The following is a 5,921-nucleotide window of genomic DNA, read 5'->3' on the forward strand; positions in this document are numbered from 1 at the left end:
TTTTAGTAGGGCCTGTTGTGACAGGACAAGGGGGAATGGCTTTAAACTAAAGGGGGGTAGATTTAGGCTAGATCTAAGGAAGACATTTTTTACGCTGAGGGTGGTGAAACACTGGCACAGGTTGCCCAGAGAGGTGGTGGATGCCCCATCCCTGGAAACATTCAAGGGCAAGTTGGACGGGGCTCTGAGCAACCTGATCCAGTTGAAGATGTCCCTGCCCACGGCAGGGGGGTTGGACTAGATGACCTTTAAAGGTCCCTTCCAACCCAAACTATTCTATGATTCTATGATATTTGGTAGGAGAGGTGCTGAATTTAGAGCTTCCAAAAATGAAAACAATTTAGAAGCAATTAAGTAGATAGTCTACTTGCGTGAAGCTCTGACAGTTGCCTAACAATTCTTATGAAAATAAAGTCGAATGTAATTTACTAAGAGAGGCAGAACTAATATAATAAGCTTCACAAGCAAGTCACATTTCAAACGTTATCAAGGAGCCAGACAGTGTATGTTACAAAATTCAATGTGTTGATGATGAGGATCAACACAGGAATTTTAGAGACGTTAATGAAAGCATAGCATCAAAAAAGGGAAAGAATAAAATACCAAAGAAACAAACAGATATAAACATAACTTGCAGATTATAGATTTAAATGCAGTGAAGGATGGTGGCAGTATCAACTGTGAAAGAGAAAAAGGGGCTAGCGTGCAAGCACTTCCAAGGGAAGATACAAAGTCTGTTTTTGGCCGCATTATGCTTCCACTAATGGCGTGACATCTAGGAAAAATACTGTGTACTGAAATGATGGATTGGATGTTACAAGGCAAGATGGGAACAAACAGACTGTGTCACCAAGACAGAGTGGTAGCTGAAATTTTCAGTGGATCGATTATTGACCTCTTGTCCCTTCAGCAAAAGTACAATATGAGAATTACTGGGTGAATGCCCTCCCTTGAAAGGAAGGGCGCTCAAAGGAGACATGAGGGAACGTCAGAGATGGAACATAAAGATGACTATGAATTCACAAGATGTCACACCAGATGTTCTGAGTGATTAGAAATAAGCAGCAGCTGAGAAAGTGAGCAGAATCCTGAGATTTTGTTAAAGAAGTCGTGAGAGACCGGTGAAGTTCAGACCAAATAAAAAGGATAATAGGCAAATGGTGGGGAAAGGAGGAACGATTAGTAAGATACTGCCACTAATTTTAGAAGTGCTAAAGAACTGAACTATGGGTCTTGATGAAAACAATTTGTTTTGGCTTATCGGAAAACATAATAATCTGGCATTCCTCTCTTTCAAAGAGAGTGTAAGATCTCAAAACAGATAAGATTTTCAGCAGACTAAAAATCTAGTATGCTCCAAGATCCTGTTCCCTGTTTTTTTAAGTTACGAGTTCATGAGTCTTGTCCTTGTTGACATTTGTTCCTGAGAAACATGCTAAAATACTCCCAGTGAAAGAAAGTATTTTGAAGCCAGCAAATGGAACTACCATAAACTAATATTAAAGTACCAGGAACCAAAGGTAGGGACTTAACACTGAGTGACAAAATGTGAGGAATATAAATACCAGAAATATAGAAAATACTTCATTAACTTATTCCAAGTTTCAGATAATTTTTCATCTCAGATTTGATTTTGAAGTTCCATATTCTTACACTACAGCATTTTCATTTATATATGCTTATAGGGATCAAATATCCCTATAAGAATGCAGCACGAACAACTACTTGTTTACGTTGTTCTGCCTTCATTTTGCACATATTTCATTACATATTTTCCCTTACTAAAACAAGAAAACTGCTGAAATGAGAACTTGCTTATTTACTAAATCAACATCTTGCAAGTTTTAGGTGGCAAAGTCTGCAGATAGCAGACTAAAGCCAAGTCAACATTTTCTTACATTACCTCAAAAACTTTTATGCTTCCTTTTCTATCAGAGATCTCACAAGATCTCTGTATTTGCCTGTCAAACAGAAGCTGTGCAGCTGTCAGTAAAATGATAATTGGAAAGATAATGTTAGTGGTATTCAGGCATCTCTCTCAAAGCAGCTCAGTCATATGCTGTATGGAATAAAAACAGGATTGGCTGAGTAAGGGAATTTACTGTTTCCCAGGAAAGGAAATTGCCTGCAACACATCTGGCAAAACGTTCTAAATGTTTAGTTTTGACAAAATATACATTTCAGCCCTTCTTATAAGGTGAGTTCTGTAGAGTGGGTATCTTCTTTCTGAAAAGGGAACGTTCTAATTTGTACTTTAAATATACCAAGCCACTATTTGCTATTTTATGTCAAATACTATATACACTCAGCTATAAAGCAAGCAGGAGATCACAGGCTAAGCAGCTATATTTCAGTTTGCAGAATAAATGTATCATGAATGCAAACATGCCACTCCATATCGACAGCAGAAATAAAAGATGAAGAAAACAATGAACATGAAAAAAAACATTGAGAGGAAGCAACTGCTCTGAATTATAACTTTTTACTCAATTTTATACTGGCATATATAAGATTCCATGCCAAATTATTTAAATTCCTTCCTATTTCAACATGTCTAACAATGAGATGTTCCTCTCATAACTGAGGGGAGACAAATCTTCTCTGTCATTCAGCTTTTCTGGAATAAGCCCTGCCCTGCAGGCAGACTTGTTATTATGCCTCTGAGGCTCAGTAAAAAGGCTGTATTCAAGCATCTTCCTTCCTCCTCCTCAGTTTTCAAGGACAAAAATGTACTTAACTTGCCTTACTTTTCACACCAGTTTTCTAAATTTAGCTGTTACTACTTTCTTTCCCCCTGAACTCTGACTGGCTTTGACTCCCTGGGGAGGCAGAGAAGACCACTTCCTCCTCCACAGCTGGGAAAGCTGCTCCCAAAGGGATAGAAAGGGTGAAGGATCACAATCAAATGTGATCCTCCAAAAGATGCACCAAATACGGCACTATCCTGTAGTGAAGGGTTAAAGGGATGTATATTTATTTTGTTGGCAAGGTGAACGCTCACTAACTTTCCTGGGCAGTGGGAAAGAGCACTTCATTAAAGCAGTATGAGTCCATTGGACCCAGATGGGGAAACAGCAAAATCCTCCCTCAGTTATCTGTGTGTGTTGGGGGTTGTATTCCAGTTATTGCCCCTACAGCCTGGAATTATCAAGGAAAAGTTGGGGAAAACATTATCATGGTGAACCTCAAGCTGTTACTCCAAAAGCTAGAGAGAAGCACAGCAGACTAGCTAACTGGTGGTGCCTGCTGTGCTGGTGAGGGTCTTCCATTAGTAATTATTTGCTGTCACTTCTCACAATAATACCTGCACTTTCCATACCTTTTCCGTGAACTTCTGACAGTTGCCATAGCAACTGGCCATTCACTCATTCATTCAAAAAAAAAAACAACCCACCACCACAAAAAAACAAACCCAGCCAAAAAAACAGTACAAGGTGAACTAGTTTCTCTTTCCAGTATTCATACAACCAGTTCTCCCTAGCGGAGGTTCCAAGATACAGCAAGCCTTGTTAGGCAGCCTCCAAGTTCAGTTTTGTTCCTGGCCCCATTACGGCTCAAGGGCCTCCTGGGTCATGCATCGGCCTTTCCTAAAGGAAAACAGACTCCAGTTCAAACCTTTAGAGACACTCCAGTCTCCTCAAAAGCCCAGCAAAACTGAGCTGCCAGGTTGCACTGGTGATCTGACTCACTAGTGTGGCATACAGATGGCAAGTTTCATAGCAATTCAAATACAATTGATTTAATCAAGCCTCTCATGGAGATCCTGTCTAATGAATTCTCAGCATCCCTTAAATCTTGTCTTTTGTATACGTACAGTCCCTTGAGTAGAGGTCTAATAATTAAAAAGAAAACTTCTAAAAGACTACACAAGTCAGTCTCATCTTTACCTTTAATATGTAGCTAAAGGATTAAAAAAATCCATGAAACTATAATCAGAAAAATTAAGATTATCCTCCAGTTCTTCCTCATTAGGAGACAGATACTTTCAGGGCTGGAGCAATCTTATTTTCAGCAGTACTCTATTGAGGGCCCTGTATTTTTTGGGCTAGTTGTGAGAGGAAAAGAAAGCAGGGAACAGACCAATTTAAGGACAAGTACAAGTCATAATAGGAAATTCTTATTTAACTTAGCAAATTAGTTAAAAATACTAAAATAACGGAAAACGTTGAATTTGAATGCCTGCTTAGATACCTAGAAATGCTTCACACAGTCTAGTGTATAAATCTAATCCTACATGCCGTCTTCATTGGATAAGAGTAGGTTTCTCAACTACCTTGCAGAAGACTGCTATTCACATGGAATTAAACATTCTTTCAAAGACTTCAATACATTGAAAAGTAGAAATCAGTATACAAAAAGCTTCTGAAACTTCATTAACAATGCAGGTAGCTGTTACATTAATTTGTTTTGCTATTGCAATACGAAGTTGAAGGGATGGAGAACGCATAATTTATACGCCAAACCCTCAAAAAATGTACATTTTGTAGAAAATAATCTTGACTGTATCCCAAGTTCCAAACATATTCCTCCATTTCCTCTGGCTGGAAGGATGAACAATGGCAGATGCATACTCCACAGGAAAAAAAAATCCGACAAATTGGTTCCACAGGTCACAGTCCAAATATAATTAGAACCTTTCTGGAAGTCTCCAGAATTGAATTCTAGAGTTTTTCCTTTCCAGAGGATACTATGTAGTATGTAAAGAAATCCCAACAGCTTCCAACAATGTAAGGCATGCATTTTAGCCGCTACAACAATTTTTGACAAGCCCTGAACACAACTTCCATGATTTAAAAACTAAAAGCCACATTAATACACCATATGAAATATAGCAAGTTGTGTAAGAAAGTCTGTCCTAAGAGATCCCGAGGCACGCTGGGATTTTCCTCGTATAAGAGAAACTTTGGTCTGTAATTCATGTTAGTTTGACTAGCATGGCATTCCCTTTGTTTATTTTAATTAAGAAAAATCCATACCTTCCAGATCCAGACCTAGCAAAACTCTCAGGCAGTTTGTCTTCAGGAGTCAGTATCCTATCGTGCTGGTCTCAAGAAGACATTTTCTAAAACATGAAGTAAACTTTTCCAAAATTTCAGTGGAATCAACTCTTTCCCAGGGTTTGGTAAATTGCTTAGTAATTTTCCGCTTTTTCAAGACCACTCATCATTGCAGAGAACATGGGAGTGGGAAGTAGGGGAAAGTTCCTTTTTACTCTTACGTATACATTTCAAATACTTATTAGATTTTTCCCTCACCTTTTACAGGTATTTCCCACTTCCAAGGGCACGGAATTGGACTAGCGAGAGCTGATCGGGTAACTGCTATTCAGCCATGCCACTTCCTGAGGCATGCCTTACTGCCACTGCGTCTGGATAGTTATTCCCTCTTCCAGTCCCAGCTGACTTGTGATTTGTAACTCTTGCTAATGTTAGCACTTCCAAAGTTAGCCATTTAATACAGACAAAAAAGCCTTTAAAAAAAAAAAAAGCTTGAAAACGCTTAACTCTTGAAAGACATGCCTAAAAATGAGTATTCATCTCAGAGATTCAGTAAAACACAAAGTCTGTGTTCAACTGAAACCTTTTAATTAAAACCCCTCTCTTGTTCTCTTTGAAAGGACGTGCCCAAGCCTGCTTTTGTATGCTTAGGACAGTGTCCTTCTCTGTAATTATACAATGCACTAAACACAAACGAAATTACATCTCGGTTCAGCACATTTAAAAAAAAAAAATCGTTAAGAAGAACAAACAAGCCCAGGACCTCTTTTTTTTTGGTCAGTGTTTGAAAATAAACCCCCCCACAAACAATTTACAAGCATAGTTGGAGGCTATCGGAACTGATTGCTCTGTCTAGGAAATTCTTAATTGGAGCCGTGCTGCAGGAATTCGCAGGGGTCCTGCTGCCGCCGGCTCCGCCCCGGG

At 39.0% G+C, this 5,921-nt stretch overlaps 1 protein-coding gene across 1 annotated transcript in view; it reads right to left on the reverse strand.

Annotated features, from left to right (window-relative positions):
• The window catches only part of MCPH1 (microcephalin 1), a 142,740-nt gene that overhangs the window by 32,106 nt on the left and 104,713 nt on the right, over window positions 1-5,921 (reverse strand). The gene's annotated exons all lie outside the window — the stretch shown is intronic.

The sequence above is a fragment of the Aptenodytes forsteri genome, unplaced genomic scaffold, assembly GCF_000699145.1.
Source record: "Aptenodytes forsteri isolate BGI_AS27 unplaced genomic scaffold, ASM69914v1 Scaffold100, whole genome shotgun sequence".
In the NCBI taxonomy this organism is placed as follows: Eukaryota; Metazoa; Chordata; class Aves; order Sphenisciformes; family Spheniscidae; genus Aptenodytes; species Aptenodytes forsteri.